The sequence below is a fragment of the Dermochelys coriacea genome, chromosome 3 (genome assembly GCF_009764565.3).
Source record: "Dermochelys coriacea isolate rDerCor1 chromosome 3, rDerCor1.pri.v4, whole genome shotgun sequence".
Taxonomy (NCBI): domain Eukaryota; kingdom Metazoa; phylum Chordata; order Testudines; family Dermochelyidae; genus Dermochelys; species Dermochelys coriacea.
Window position 1 is genome coordinate 92556933 of NC_050070.1, and position 16948 is coordinate 92573880.

The 16948-nt window shown below is 44.0% G+C and overlaps 1 long non-coding RNA gene across 1 annotated transcript in view; it reads right to left on the reverse strand.

Moving 5' to 3' along the window:
- Nucleotides 1-16948, reverse strand: part of LOC122459333 — a 49720-nt gene that overhangs the window by 17503 nt on the left and 15269 nt on the right. The window contains exon 2 of the long non-coding RNA XR_006279948.1: nucleotides 16598-16708. This is a non-coding gene — a long non-coding RNA (uncharacterized LOC122459333). The remainder of the gene's footprint in view (nucleotides 1-16597; nucleotides 16709-16948) is intronic.

Here is a 16948-nt window from a genome sequence, read left to right on the forward strand (position 1 = left end):
CTGGATGAGCAAGCATCTTAGAGAGGTGATTAAGAAGAAGCAGAAAGCATACAGGGAGTGGAAGATGGGAGGGATCAGCAAGGAAAGCTACCTAATTGAGGTCAGAACATGTAGGGATAAAGTGAGACAGACTAAAAGTCGAGTTGAGTCGGACCTTGCAAAGGGAATTAAAACCAATAGTAAAAGGTTCTATAGCCATATAAATAAGAAGAAAACTAAGAAAGAAGTGGGGCCGCTAAACACTGAGGATGGAGTGGAGGTGAAAGATAATCTAGGCATGGCTCAATATGTAAACAAATACTTTGCCTCAGTCTTTAATAAGGCTAAAGAGGATCGTAGGGATAATGATAGCATGACAAATGGGAATGAGGATATGGCGGTAGATATTACCATAGCTGAGGTAGAAGCGAAACTGAAACAGCTTAATGGGACTAAATCGGGGGGCCCAGATAATCTTCATTCAAGAATATTAAAGGAATTGGCACCTGAAATTGCAAGCCCATTAGCAAGAATTTTTAATGAATCTGTAAACTCAGGAGTAGTACCTAATGATTGGAGAATTGTTAATATAGTTCCTATTTTTAAGAAAGGAAAAAAAAGTGATCCGGTTAACTACAGGCCAGTTACTTTGACATCTGTAGTATGCAAGGTCCTGGAAAAAATTTTGAAGGAGAAATTAATTAAGGACATTGAAGTAAATGGGACAAAATACAACATGGTTTTACAAAAGGTAGATCGTGCCAAACCAACCTAATCTCCTTTTTTGAAAAAGTAACAGATTTTTTAGATAAAGGAAATGCAGTGGATCTAATTTACCTAGATTTCAGTAAGGCATTTGATACCATGCCACATGGGGAATTATTAGTTAAATTGGAGAAGATGGGGATCAATATGAACATCAAAAGGTGGATAAGGAATTGGTTAAAGGGGAGACTGCAATGAGTCCTACTGAAAGGCGAACTGTCAGGTTGGAGGGAGGTTACCAGTGGAGTTCCTCAGGGATTGGTTTTGGGACCAATCTTATTTAATCTTTTTATTACTGACCTTGGCACAAAAAGTGGGAGTGTGCTAATAAAGTTTGCAGATGATACAAAGCTGGGAGGTATTACCAATTCAGAGAAGGATTGGGATATTATACAGGAGGATCTGGATGACCTTGTAAACTGGAGTAATATAATAGGATGAAATTTAATAGTGAGAAGTGTAAGGTTATGCATTTAGGGATTAATAACAAGAATTTTAGTTATAAGTTGGGGACGCATCAATTAGAAGTAACGGAAGAGGAGAAGGACCTTGGAGTATTGGCAGCTCATAGTCATCCTATGATCAACCAATGTGATACGGCTGTGAAAAAAGCTAATGCGGTTTTGGGATGCATCAGGAGAGGCATTTCCAGTAGGGATAAGGAGGTTTTAGTACCATTATACAAGACACTGGTGAGACCTCACCTAGAATACTGTGTGCAGTTCTGGTCTCCCATGTTTAAAAAGGATGAATTCAAACTGGAGCAGGTACAGAGAAGGGCTACTAGGATGATCCGAGGAATGGAAAACTTGTCTTATGAAAGGAGACTTAAGGAGCTGGGCTTGTTTAGCCTAACTAAAAGAAGGTTGAGGGGAGATATGATTGCTCTCTATAAATATATCAGAGGGATAAATACAGGAGAAGGAGAGGAATTATTTAAGCTCAGTACCAATGTGGACACAAGAACAAATGGGTATAAACTGGCCACCAGGAAGTTTAGACTTGAAATTAGACGAAGGTTTCTAACCATCAGAGGAGTGAAGTTTTGGAATAGCCTTCCAAGGGAAGCAGTGGGGGCAAAAGATCTATCTGGATTTAAGATTCTACTCGATAAGTTTATGGAGGAGATGGTATGATGGGATAATGGGATTTTGGTAAGTAATTGATCTTTAAATATTCAGGGTAAATAGGCCAAATCCCTGAGATGGGATATTAGATGGATGGGATCTGAGTTACTATAGAAAATTCTTTCCTGGGTATCTGGCTGATGAATCTTGCCCATATGCTCAGGGTTTAGCTGATCGCCATATTTGGGGTCGGGAAGGAATTTTCCTCCAGGGCAGATTGGAGAGGCCCTGGAGGTTTTTCGCCTTCCTCTGTAGCATGGGGCATGGTTGACTTGAGGGAGGCTTCTCTGCTCCTTGAAGTCTTTAAACCATGATTTAAGAACTTCAATAGCTCAGACATAGGTGAGGTTTTTTGTAGGAGTGGGTGGGTGAGATTCTGTGGCCTGCGCTGTGCTGGAGGTCGGACTAGATGATCAGAATGGTCCCTTCTGACCTTAGTATCTATGAATCTATGAAACCTGTAAAACCCACCGTCGCTCATTTTCGCTGTCTTTGTAGGAGGAATAACTTTTTGTTGTTTGTGTCTAAATGTCACAGAGTTGAGAAGCTTTCACCCAGCTGTTAAACTTATCAGGACACCCTAACCATTTCACCAGTGGTTGCTTTTCTCCCTTTTTCTTTCTCCGCTAGAACTTTTTTCAATCCTGTAAATCCTGTCTTGTTTGGGGTTTACTTTTTGTAATTCTTGAGAGTAAAAAGATCCTGTAACTGTCTCACCCTCTTAATCTTTTAATCGGTATACAGGTCTCTGATCCCGGTTAAAGCTTTATCCACTATGAATATCTCATCGGTAAATGTCTGTTCATAACCTTTTTCAAAAGCTCCTTTGGTTTTAGATAGTCTCACATAGTCACCTTTTCTAAAAGGGTCAACAAGCGGTTTTTATTTTAAAACCATCTCCCTAAACTGTTTTCCATACCTTCAGAGAATTTGAAGGGTTAACATCAGCGGGTCTGGTACGTATAGTTCTGTGAAAGCTCTAATTGTAACTCTTTATAAAGTCAGGTAACACATCGATGTAGTGAAAGGTGTTATGGGCTGTAAATATCTCCACATCTTAGTTTTTAAAGTTCTGTTAAATCTCTCCACAACCCCTGCTTTGACTTCATTATTAGTAACAAAATGGTGAACGCCATGCCGCTTTAACAATCTGCTTAAGGGTTTGTTTAAAAATTCTTTCTCCCGATCGGTTTGTAATTTTTGAGGCACAGGACCTTCGCTAAAAATAGCTTTAAAGGCCTTGGATACCTCACCACTCGTCTTGTCTCTTAGGCCTAAGGCCCAGGTATATTTGGATAGAATGTCTACCAAAGCTCCCAACTTCCCCGGGGGGTGTAATATATTTTCTTTAACAGAGCAGTCTCTGGAGACATGACTGTTACTGGCACCATCTTTTACTAACACAAATATGGGTGACGGACGACATTCATATTTACACATTTAAATAAGTTTTATTAATCTCCTGGTTTAACACAACCTTTTACAACTGCCTATAAAAATGGACGCCATGACTCCTACCATGAGGGAGTCTGTGCTGGTTCATCCAGGAAGTTTTTGGAAAGCGTAGGGGACAATTTCCTGGTGCAAGTGCTAGGGGAGCCAACTAGGGGGAGCGCTTTTCTTGACCTGCTGCTCACAAACCGGGTAGAATTAGTGGGGGAAGCAAAAGTGGATGGGAATCTGGGAGGCAGTGACCATGAGTTGGTTGAGTTCAGGATCCTGACGCAGGGAAGAAAGGTAAGCAGCAGGATACGGACCCTGGACTTCAGGAAAGCAGACTTTGACTCCCTCAGGGAACAGATGGCCAGGATCCCCTGGGGAACTAACATGAAAGGGAAGGGAGTCCAGGAGAGCTGGCTGTATTTCAAGGAATCCCTGTTGAGGTTACAGGGACAAACCATCCCGATGAGTCGAAAGAATAGTAAATATGGCAGACGACCAGCTTGGCTTAATGGTGAAATCTTAGCGGATCTTAAACATAAAAAAGAAGCTTACAAGAAGTGGAAGGTTGGACATATGACCAGGGAAGAGTATAAAAATATTGCTCGGGCATGTAGGAAAGATATCAGGAGGGCCAAATCGCACCTGGAGCTGCAGCTAGCAAGAGATGTCAAGAGTAACAAGAAGGGTTTCTTCAGGTATGTTGGCAACAAGAAGAAAGCCAAGGAAAGTGTGGGCCCCTTACTGAATGAGGGAGGCAAGCTAGTGACAGAGGATGTGGAAAAAGCTAATGTACTCAATGCTTTTTTTGCCTCTGTTTTCACTAACAAGGTCAGCTCCCAGACTGCTGTGCTGGGCATCACAAAATGGGGAAGAGATGGCCAGCCCTCTGTAGAGATAGAGGTGGTTAGGGACTATTTAGAAAAGCTGGACGTGCACAAGTCCATGGGGCCGGACGAATTGCATCCGAGAGTGCTGAGGGAATTGGCGGCTGTGATTGCAGAGCCCTTGGCCATTATCTTTGAAAACTCGTGGCGAACGGGGGAAGTCCCGGATGACTGGAAAAAGGCTAATGTAGTGCCCATCTTTAAAAAAGGGAAGAAGGAGGATCCTGGGAACTACAGGCCGGTCAGCCTCACCTCAGTCCCTGGAAAAATCATGGAGCAGGTCCTCAAAGAATCAATCCTGAAGCACTTAGAGGAGAGGAAAGTGATCAGGAACAGTCAGCATGGATTCACCAAGGGAAGGTCATGCCTGACTAATCTAATCGCCTTTTATGATGAGATTACTGGTTCTGTGGATGAAGGGAAAGCAGTGGATGTAGTGTTTCTTGACTTTAGCAAAGCTTTTGACACGGTCTCCCACAGCATTCTTGTCAGCAAGTTAAGGAAGTATGGGCTGGATGAATGCACTATAAGGTGGGTAGAAAGCTGGCTAGATTGTCGGGCTCAACGGGTAGTGATCAATGGCTCCATGTCTAGTTGGCAGCCGGTGTCAAGTGGAGTGCCCCAGGGGTCGGTCCTGGGGCCCGTTTTGTTCAATATCTTCATAAATGATCTGGAGGATGGTGTGGATTGCACTCTCAGCAAATTTGCGGATGATACTAAACTGGGAGGAGTGGTAGATACGCTGGAGGGGAGGGATAGGATACAGAAGGACCTAGACAAATTGGAAGATTGGGCCAAAAGAAATCTAATGAGGTTCAATAAGGATAAGTGCAGGGTCCTGCACTTAGGATGGAAGAATCCAATGCACCGCTACAGACTAGGGACCGAATGGCTCGGCAGCAGTTCTGCGGAAAAGGACCTAGGGGTGACAGTGGACGAGAAGCTGGATATGAGTCAGCAGTGTGCCCTTGTTGCCAAGAAGGCCAATGGCATTTTGGGATGTATAAGTAGGGGCATAGCGAGCAGATCGAGGGACGTGATCGTTCCCCTCTATTCGACACTGGTGAGGCCTCATCTGGAGTACTGTGTCCAGTTTTGGGCCCCACACTACAAGAAGGATGTGGATAAATTGGAAAGAGTACAGCGAAGGGCAACAAAAATGATTAGGGGTCTAGAGCACATGACTTATGAGGAGAGGCTGAGGGAGCTGGGATTGTTTAGTCTGCAGAAGAGAAGAATGAGGGGGGATTTGATAGCTGCTTTCAACTACCTGAAAGGGGGTTTCAAAGAGGATGGCTCTAGACTGTTCTCAATGGTAGCAGATGACAGAACGAGGAGTAATGGTCTCAAGTTGCAATGGGGGAGGTTTAGATTGGATATTAGGAAAAACTTTTTCACTAAGAGGGTGGTGAAACACTGGAATGCGTTACCTAGGGAGGTGGTAGAATCTCCTTCCTTAGAGGTTTTTAAGGTCAGGCTTGACAAAGCCCTGGCTAGGATGATTTAACTGGGACTTGGTCCTGCTTTGAGCAGGGGGTTGGACTAGATGACCTTCTGGGGTCCCTTCCAACCCTGATATTCTATGATTCTATGATTCTATGATTCTTCTATTTTGTACCTTTTCCGCTTGAGATCTGTGTCTCAGACATGAGCAAAAACAGCTGATGCATGATCCATTTATTCCCACGGGGCTACTAATCTGTAAGTTCTCAAAGGCCTCTAGAAAGGCATCATCAAGCTGTCGAGATTTTTTTTTTTTCAGAAAAGAAACAGCGTAAGCACCCCACTGCTTGGTTTTTGATTTACACAATCCTTGGTTCCTAACCCCATTACACACACCCCACCCCCGACCGTCACTTCTTAAACATTTATTTACCTGAGCCACATCTTTTATGTTCACCTTGTCCGCCAGTAACTCCCCCAAGCCATGATCACCTTCTCCCTGTAGTGGGGTGGACAACAAGAGGCCATCATGCTTACTGGGGTGCTTCACAAGCAGCTGGGTTTTGGGGTTGGTTTCCGCCCTTTCCACTAACGGTTGGGCCAAAGGGTCCTCCTCGGAACTCTCACTGATGTAGCGCTTTCTCCACACAATCCAAAGGTGTTTGGGGCTAAAACAAAGTCCAAAGTTCTCACGGGGGTGGTGAAGGAGTCCCTGTTTCCACGATTTCTAAAGCACGCGTTCTTGGTAAAAGATGGCCTCTTCTGCCCGACGCTGGGACTTATGGGATGATGGTGCTGCGCTCTGATTGGCAGAGGGGTCATACACCTCTCTTCTGGGTGGTTCACCCCATCCCAGAACCTGCCCTATTTTGGTCAAATCTTCTCTCGGGGTGGCCTGATTGGTAGAGGTTGGTGGGAGGAGTTGTTAGAGGGGTCATACAAATCATTTCCGGATGGGTCATCTCCTCTTGCAGCTGGTTCTACAGGGGCAAAACCCATCCTGATTGGTAGAGGGTGGGGGGAGGAGTTGTTACAGGGGTCACACAACCCACTTCCAGAGAGGACAACCTGCCCCAGAACTCGCCCTGATTGGTCAAATCTCCTCTCAGGGCAGTCCTAGAGGGGTGAAACCCCTCCTGATTGGTAGGGGGAAGTGGGAGGAGTTGTTAAAGGGGTCAAATGACACATCTTGCTTCCGGTTATGTGGCAGCCTTGACTCTGGAAGTAATACCCCCCATGGGGCAGGACTTCCGGTGAAGGGGGCAGGGGTCAAGGGATGGAGCTTAGGGGGTCAAGGGGCAGGGTTAGGGTTTGATTGACAGTAGGGCCCTTATACTACTTTTCCCATATAAAAGTATGTGTGTTTCTCCATCTAGATGATATGATTAAGAGTAAGGTAAACAAAAAGACCAAACATGCAGCCTCCATTACAGAGAGGACACTGACTTGTTGTGTAATTTTCTTCATCTGAATGCAAACTTAAAATGGAAGCTGCCTCAACAGCCTCTGTAGTCGGAGCTTCTCTTATCTCTTAAGTGCAGTAACAAGAACTCAGTACGACTTATCCTTTCAGTTCCATAGCTACAGACCCCACAGTTCTTTATCATCTTTTGGTGCTTATATAAGTGCATAATCTCAAATCATGCCTTTCAATGTCACAATAGTATTGCTGCAACCTTGCCTCACTCTCGTTCCCTGCCAGTTTCATCAGAGGCTAAGCATTTCAAGAGCATCAGCAGGTGTAAATTAAACTTAAACTGGCTTCTACCTCTTCAAGTCCAGAAGCTCTTCTGTGTTTCCATAGCTTTAAGGAAAAAAAATTGTTACTTTTCTCGGATTCAGATTCACAGCACAAAACCACCACCCCATTTATGCACTCTGCAATGCATTCTACTGCTGTTGTCTGATTACTAAGTTGCAATTGATTCAGTAGACAGCAAATTGAAAATTATGTCAGGCTTCTCCAAAAAATTGCCTCCAATATTGGGTCCATTAGGCAATGCTTAGTTTTGACAGAGAGCTGTCAGGCTGCTGCCTCCTCTGCCAGGCTGTCAGGTACTAATGACTGCTAGGAGAAATTAAAGTGTACCTAGAATAACTATAGGTGCTAGCAGATCCCGCTAAACAATGGCAAAATAAATGAGAGTGGCTTTGAGACATAGGGAGATTTCTAGCCTAACAGCAATGTCAGTTCATGTTAAATGAGCCTGGATGCTTAATTGGCATTATTGCTAAATAGCGATTGCAGGATTTACTGTCCATAAACTTGTCATGGCAATCAGCCTGCTTGTACTTTAGGGGGATTCTATTATATAATAGGATTGCTGGAAACAATGTAAAAAGAAAAGGAGTACTTGTGGCACCTTAGAGACTAACAAATTTATTAGAGCATAAGCTTTCGTGAGCTACAGCTCACTTCATCAGATGCATTCAGTGGAAAATACAGTGCAGAGATTTATATACATAGAGAACATGAAACAATAGGTATTACCATACAGACTGTAACAATATTGATCAGGAAAGGTGAGCTATTACCAGCAGAAGAGTGGGGGCGGGGGAACCTTTTGTAGTGATAATCAAGGTGGGCCATTTCCAGCAGTTTACAAGGACAGTAGGAGGGAAAACAAACAAGGGGAAATAATTTTACTTTGTGTAATGACACATCCACTCCCAGTCTTTATTCAAGCCTAAGTTAGTTGTATCCAGTTTGCAAATTAATTCCAATTCAGCAGTCTCTTGTTGGAGTCTGTTTTTGAAGTTTTTTTGTTGTAATATTGAGACTTGTAGGTCTGTAATTGAGTGACCAGAGAGATTGAAGTGTTCTCTGACTGGTTTTTGAATGTTATAATTCTTGACATCTGATTTGTGTCCATTTATTCTTTTACGAAGAGACTGTCCAGTTTGACCAATGTACATGTACATACATTGCTGGCACATAATGACATATATCACATTGGTAGATGCACAGGTGAACGAGTCTCTGATAGTGTAGCTGATGTGATTAGGCCCTGTGATGGTGTCCCCCAAATAGATATGTGGGCACAGTTGGCAACGGGCTTTGTTGCAAGGATAGGTTCTTAGGTTAGTGTTTTTGTTGTCTGGTTGCTGGCGAGTATTTGCTTCAGGTTGGGGGGCTGTCTGTAAGCAAGGACTGGCCTGTCTCCCAAGATCTGTGAGAGTGATGGGTCGTCCTTCAGGATAGGTTGTAGATCCTTGATGATGCGTTGGAGAGGTTTTAGTTGGGGGCTGAAGGTGATGGCTAGTGGCATTCTGTTATTTTCTTTGTTGGGCCTGTCCTGTAGTAGGTAACTTCTGGGTACTCTTCTGGCTCTGTCAATCTGTTTCTTCACTTCAGCAGGTGGGTGTTGTAGTTGTAAGAACGCTTGCGCTACATTGATGACATCTTCATCATCTGGACCCATGGAAAAGAAGCCCTTGAGGAATTCCACCAGGATTTCAACAATTTCCATCCCACCATCAACCTCAGCCTGGACCAGTCCACACAAGAGATCGACTTCCTGGACACTACGGTGATAATAAGCGATGGTCACATAAACACCACCCTATACCGGAAACCTACTGACCACTATACTTAGCTACATGCCTCTAGCTTTCATCCAGACCACACCACATGATCCATTGTCTACAGCCAAGCTCTATGATACAACCACATTTGCTCCAACCCCTCAGAGACAAACACCTACAAGAACTCTACAACTTCTTACAACTTCTATGATGAGATAACTGGCTCTGTGGATATGGGGAAAGCGGTGGACATACTATATCTTGACTTTAGCAAAGCTTTTGATATGGTCTTCCACAGTATTCTTGCCAGCAAGTTAAAGTATGGATTGGATGAATGGACTAAAGTGGATAGAATGCTGGCTAGATCATCGGGCTCAACGGGTAGTGATCAACAGATCGATGTCTAGTTGGCAGCCAATGTCAAGCGGAGTGCACCAGAGGTCGGCCCTGGGGCTGGTTTTGTTCAACATCTTCAGTAATGGTCTGGATGATGGGATGGATTGCATCCTCAGCAAATTCACGGATGACACTAAACTGGGAGGAGAGGTAGATACACTGCAAGGTAGGGATAGGGTCCTGAGGGACCTAGATAAATTGGAGGATTGGGCCAAAAGAAATCTGACTAGGTTCAACAAGGACAAGTGCAGAGTCCTGCACTTAGGATGGAAGAATCCCATGCACTGCTACAGGCTGGGGACCAACTGGCTAATCAGCAGTTCTGCGGAAAAGAACCTGGGGATTACAGTGGATGAGAAGCTGGATATGAGTCAGCAGTGTGCCCTTGTTGCAAGAAGGCTAACGGCATATTGGGCTGCATTAGTAGGAGCATTGCCCGTAGATCAAGGGAAGTGATTTTTCCCCTCCATTAGGCACTGGTGAGGCCACATCTAGAGTATTGTGTCCAGTTTTGGGCCCCCCACTACAGAAAGGATGGGACAAATTGGAGAGAGTCCAGCAATGAACTGGACTGGGCAATGAAAATGATCAGGGGGCTGGGGCACATGATTTATGAGGAGATGCTTATTGAGGGAACTGGGGTTATTTAGTCTGCAGAAGAGAAGAGTGAGGGGGGATTTGATAGCAGTCTTCAACTACCTGAAAGGGGGTTCCAAAGAGGATGGAGCTAGGCTGTTTTCATTGGTGGCAGATGACAGAACAAGGAGAAATGGTCTCAAGTTGCAGGGGGGGAGGTCTAGGTTGGATGTTAGGCAAAACTATTTCACTAGGAGGGTGGTGAAGAACTGGAATGGGTTACCTAGGGAGGTGGTGGAATCCCCATCCTTAGAGGTTTTTAAGGACTGGCTTGACAAAGCCCTGGCTGGGATGATTTGGTTTGGGATTGGTCCTGGTTTGAGCAGGGGGTTGGACTAGATGACTTCCTGAGGTCTCTTCCAAACCTAGTCTTCTATGAACTCTGTACTTCTAACATTAGTTGTATATACAACTTTAAATGTAATATTAACCATGGGGAAAGGGTGAAGAAAAGAAGAGAATCCAACGGATAATTCTGCCTTCCACATTGAGGAAAGTGATCCATAATCTAGACTGAGCCCTTAAGAATCTGGGGAACAGTCCTATATTGTTACAGGGGCATGGAGAAAACAACCCCATAGAGGTCTTTTCAGTCTCTAATGCCCACAATCCTGCATTTATATATGCCAGGATCCCAACAAGGGCAGTCAGGACCAAGGGTCAGAGCGGGTCAAACCAGAGACTGGGAGTCATAGAGGAGCTCATAGTTAGGTTACTGGCTAGGTTAACCCCAAGGGTGAGACTCCAGGTCAGGTTTCAGGCTCCAGCTCAGGAGGCAAAATCCAAATCAAGAGCAGGAATGGTCATAGCAGCTATAGGAAATCCACACTATTGCTTTGACACTTCCTGGAATGCCCCTTGGTTTATATAGAGTGAGGAGCCAACCAGGAGCCATGAGGCTGCTGCCTGTCAGACCCTTTGAGACAGGACTTCCCATGGTCTGTGCCTAAAGAAGGTTGTGGATGGTGGAACAGAAGGTAATGACAGCTGCTGCTACCTACCACAGTCCTGCAAGCATGTGTTTAAGGCCCATACGATCTTCCAGTCTAAATTGTTCATAATTACTGTATCCTTCAGGAAAGACTTATCCCCTACAACAAAACTTTGGAAATCAGAGGCACTTTCCTCCTTTCCAGTCATTCAAAACCTGAAATTTGTGGCGTAGTGAGAACAACATTAATCTAATTGGCATCTAGGGCCTGAGTCAATGAATAATGAGTGCAGTACTACTTGTGCAATGGCATGTGAAATGAGAGAGCAGTTTATGCACCTGAGTAGGAAAAATAAATTCACTTAACAGCAAAAAGTCATTTATATCATGTATGAGAAGTTGATAATCTATAATAAGTTTCCTAAGCAATGAATCTGAAAGGCATTCTTTATTATTCTTATTAGTATTGCAGTAATGCCATAGATGGCCCATGAGGCTCACATGCGAGCGCTGGAAGCTCCCTAGAGGTGTGGAGGGGGGTCACTGGCCTCTCCTGCTCCCCATGCAGGCCCCTCCCACCCACTCCCCTCGAGGGCCCCTTTCCCAGAAGGCCCCTCCCACCCACTCCTCTCGAGGGCCCCTGCTGAGGTCCCGCCCTCCCGCCATATGCTCCTCTCTGCCTCTTCTTCTGAGGACCCCCTGTCACTCTGCTCTCCCCTCTCCCCTAAGGGCTCCCCACCTGCTGCTTGCTCCTCTCCACCCTCTTCCTGGAACAGGGGTTGGCATCACAGGGCCACAGCCCCATCACTTTTTCCTGCCCCAGGCAAGCGGTGGGGCCTCCGGGGAGAGGCGGAATGAAGGTGGGGTCTCAGGGGAAAAGGTTGAGTAGGGCAGGGTGGAGCACAGGCAGGTGTGGGGAGGCCTTGTGGGAAGAGGGGAAGTGAGGGCCAGGCCTCAAGGAAAAGGTAGAGCATGGACATGGCACAGCATGGAAGGGGCCACAGTCAGGGTGCTGGTGGCCTCCCCCACTTCTATGGAACTTCCCTTCCAGCACTCCAACAGCAGTGGCAGGCCAGCACACCTCTGGAGGGATGACCCACACTACATCTGCAGCATTTCCCCTCTGCTTGGATGACCTTTTGCGGGATGGGGGGGAAGGAAGCTTAGTCTCCCCATCCTCTTATATGCACCACTCATAAGTAACACTAAAGGATTGCAACCAGGATCAGGAGCACGGTTCATAGATTTGATTAATAGATTATTGTACTAGGAGGGACCACTGTGATCATCTAGTCTGACCTCCTGTAGAACACTGGGCATAAAATTTACCTGAATGAATTCCAATTTGAACTGAGCAGATCTTTTAGAAAAACATCCATTCTTGATTTTAAAATTGCCAGTGATGGAGAAGACATATAACCTTTGATAAATTGTTCAAGTTATCCTCACAGTTAAAAATTTGCACATTATTTCCAGTCTGAATTTGTCTAGCATCAACTTCCTGCATTTGATCTTGTTATACCTTTCTCTGATGGGCAGAAGAGCCCCTTATCAAATATTTGATCCCCATGTTTGTACTTAAACTATGATGGAGTCACCCCTTAACCTTCTCTTTGTTAAGTTAAATAGACTGAACTCCTTTAACACTGTAATAATAACAAAAATAATAAATACCCTCTGACGGGGTGTGACTCACCACTGCAGCACCTTCTGCTGGCTGTCTTGGGGATTAGCTCTGCTCACCAGTGCACCTACTTCTGGTGATGTCTTGACACTGTCACTTCTGCACCAGGACCCATGTCACTCCAAGGACTGCGGCAGACACAGCCCTCTGGCTGTGCTGCATTCTGTGCTCCCCCTTTTCAGGGGCCAATATTACAGTCCCTCAATCCACCCACTTTCTCAGTGGTGCGTGGAGATGGAGGGAACCTGGACATGCCCACTACTCTGGGTCCCAGACCACGGACCCTGTAGAAGACCGCTGCTTGCGGTACCCTCTCCAACTCCTCAGTAGATTTCCCTGTGGCGCTTCCCCACAGACCCACTACCCTCTTTGACCTTGCCTCAGGGCCTCAGCCTGCAAAGCCCCAAAGCCCCCCAGGAGCTTCCTTTAGCTCCCTGGGTTACTGCCTGCAGCACTGCTCTAGCCAGGGTGCTTGCTGCCTTCCGCTTGCAAGGCAACCAGTCCTGCTCCCTCCTTGAGCTCCAAGGAGTGACAGAGGCTGCTCTGCAACTCTTCTGATATAGGCCAACCCAGCCCTGATTGGCTGCTCCTTGCAGCCCCTCTCTAATCGGCTGCCTCCTGCACAGCCTCCCTAGGGATCTATTAACCCCTCATTGGCCAGTGTTGGGCAGATGCCCCATCAAATACCCCCTAGTTTTATCTAGTTTTTCTCATCAGATGATCTTAAAGCATGTTTTTTTAATCCTTTCATTATCCTTGTGGCTCTTCTCTGAACCCCCTCCAATTTACAAACATCCTTCATGAATTGTAGACAACAGGATTCCAAAAATGATTGGACCAGTGCCAAAAACGGATATAAAATAACCTCCCTGCTCATACTGGAGAGTCCTCTGTTTATACATCCAAATCTTAGATTAGCCCTTTTGGCCACAGTCTTTCACTGAGAGCTCATATTCAGCTTATTAGCCACCATAATCTCTGTCTTTTTCAGTGTCACTGCTTACCAGGGTAGTCCCCCATCCTATAAGTGTGGCCTGCAGTCTTTGTTCCTAGATGTATGGCTTTATCTTTGGCTGTATTTAAACACATACTGTATGCTTGTGCTCAGTTTACCAATCAATTCAGGTTGCTCTGTATCAGTGTCTTGTCCTCTTCATTATTTGTCACTCTTCCAATTTTAATGTCATTTAAACTTTATTAATGATGATTTTATGTTTTCTTCAAAGTCATTAATAAAAATGTTAAATAGCTTGGGACCAAGAACAGCAGGGACCACACTACAAACACACCTGCTCAATTATGGTTTTACAATTACATTTTGAGACCTATCAGGTAGCTGGTTTTTAATCCATGTAATGTGTGCCAAGTTCATTTTGTATCATTCTATTTTTTTTTAAATCAAAATGTCATGCAGTACCAAGTCAAATATTTTACAGAAGTCCAAATATATTAAGTCAACACTATTAGCTTTATCAACCAAACTTATAAACTTATCCAAAAAAGATATCAACTTAGTTTGACAGGATCCAGTTTTATAAACCCATGTTTATTGGCATTAATTAGATTACCCTTCTTTAAGTCAGGTTGTTTTTTTAGCTGATGCAATCTTCTTTCTCAAGGCTGTGGCTTTTTGGTCAAAAATAGGATGTTCTTAAACAATTTCCAATTATCATTTAAATTTTTCTTATTAATTGCTTTCTTCTAACAGATTTGGCTCATAACTGTTTTCAGCTTTATAAAATTGACCCTTTTAAAACACCAAGTATATACACTATTGGTTTGGACTTTATTCTGTGCCCATAACAAATGTGATCAAGTCAACATGATCACTTGTGTGACACTGTATGGAATATGTTGGACACTTTATGTTATCATTGATACCATTATTGTAAAATTGCAAGGAATCTGACCAGATATGCCTTGTAAGGTGTTAGTGAAAATGTTATGATTTGCAAAGTATCATAATCTTGTTTTTATGTTTGTATCACCTTTGTATTATGAGTTATGGATATAATAGGGTATATCTGTATTTCCCAACCTGTGCTGTGTTTCTGGGTGACACCCCCAGAGAGAATGTCATTAGCACTAGGCCTACTTGATGGCCCATCAAGGGACATCAGCTGTACAATGAACACAGTGAAAGGAGCCAAGGACTACACCTTATGAGTCAGCATGCCTAGGGAGAGAACTCTAAGGCCTTTCAAAGTCATGTGCTGGGAAGTTTATGTTTGAGACAAAGGAAGTACAAGACACATGGCGAAGGGACTATAAAGGGCAGCTGCATCGTCTCCATCTTGTCTTCCATCCTGCTTCTTACTTCTGGAGGAACTTTGCTACAAACTGAAGCTCTGAACAATGGATTGAATGACCCATCCAAATTGTGGATGTATTTCAGAGGGACTTTCAAGCCAGCAAACTTACCAATACTGTTAAGAACCTGGTATATGGACTTTGAAGTCTTTGTATGTATATGACTGCTTTACAATTAACAATTCTCTTCTTGTTTTTTCTTTTTTCCTTATAATAAACCTTTCGTTTTAGGATTGGCTGGCAGCTTGGTATTTTGGGTAAGATCCAAACTCATATTGACCTGGTGAGATGGCTGACCTTTTGGGGTCAGAAGAACATTTTGTATATGTGAGCAGAGTTTTAAAATAAATTCTCACTGTACTGGACTTAGGTGCTGAGTGGGAGCCAGAGAACTGGAATACAATAAGGGGGCTCTGTGATTTTTCTGTTTTTGCTTCTTGATAACCAGTGTAGGGATTAGAAGCACAGTTTATGACTGGTTGGGGAGTTTAACTTCAGTGTTACTCCTAAGACTGGTGGGTGTCTGCTCTCCCTTTTGCAGCCTACCTTTGCATTTCCAGTGAGGGCTACCCTAGGCACCCTGGGTCACAACTTGTACCTAAGCTACCACTTATTTTTAGTTCTGTAATGAATTCCTCTTTTTCTGTCAAGATGTGGTCTAATATAGAGTTTTGGCTGCAACACTTTTTGAGTTAGGAAATTTTCATCTGTTATGGTTAGAAATTCCAAAGGTGTTTTAGTACTGGCAGCATGAGATCTCCAGCATACATCACTCAGACTAAAGTGCCCTATGATCATGCTGTTTTTTCCCTTACACATTATAGATAGGTGCTTAAGGAGCCAGTCATTCTGTTCCCTAATGTGATTTGGTGGTGTGTAGCAGACACCAAATAATATCCCATCTTGTGCTTTCTCTATTAAGACATTGATCCATGAGCATTCAATATCATTTGCTTCCAAATTGTCAGTGAGTCAGAAACATATAATGTCATTTTTTACATAAAATGCCACTCTCCCGTGCCTTTTGCCCACTCAATACTTCCTAAATAAGTTATAACCATTGATTTTAACATTCCAGTCAAATGATTCATGCCACCTGGTTTCAGTAATATCAACCAGATTGAATTTATGGTCATAAGTGAGCAATTTCATTTCCTTTTGTTTGTTACTCTGACTCCTAACACTGGTGTATAGGCAATTAATGAATTACTTCTTTTACCATCTTTTAGTTTCTTGATTAATTTTGTTCTCAACATCATGATTTTGTGCTAAATGAGTGATCATTTGCTCCCTCTTTTTACATTTCACGTTATTTGTTTAATACCCTCATGAGTAGTTCAGCCTGCCTGCCCCTGAAAAGATTAGTTCTCCTTCCTCTGAGGTGGAAGCCATTCAAACTATACAGCTCCCTCTCCGCATAGAAGGTGGAACAATGTGCCACGAAACCAAAATCCCTCTACTTTACATCACTTACCTAGCCAGCAGTTCACTTCCAGAATCTTCCATCTTCCTTCACTTGTGGGACAGAAAGATCTCTGAGAAGCTCACTTAGACATTCTTTTCCTTCTGCACCTTTGCAAACTCCCTGAAGTAATTAATAATCTATGAGTAAGGCACTTCTTAATTTGTGATATTGTGGAAATTGCAGAGCTCGTAATATTAGGCTTCCACCACAATTTTGTCAGCCACTTAGGGCTGATAGTGAGAGCTCTGGCTACCATCAGCCCAGGGTTGAAACAGGAGCCCTGGCTGTCAGCTGGGCTCCTGCTGTCAGCTCCCAGCAGCTGGTGGCCGGGGCTCCCCCTGTCAGCCCCATGCATTAATG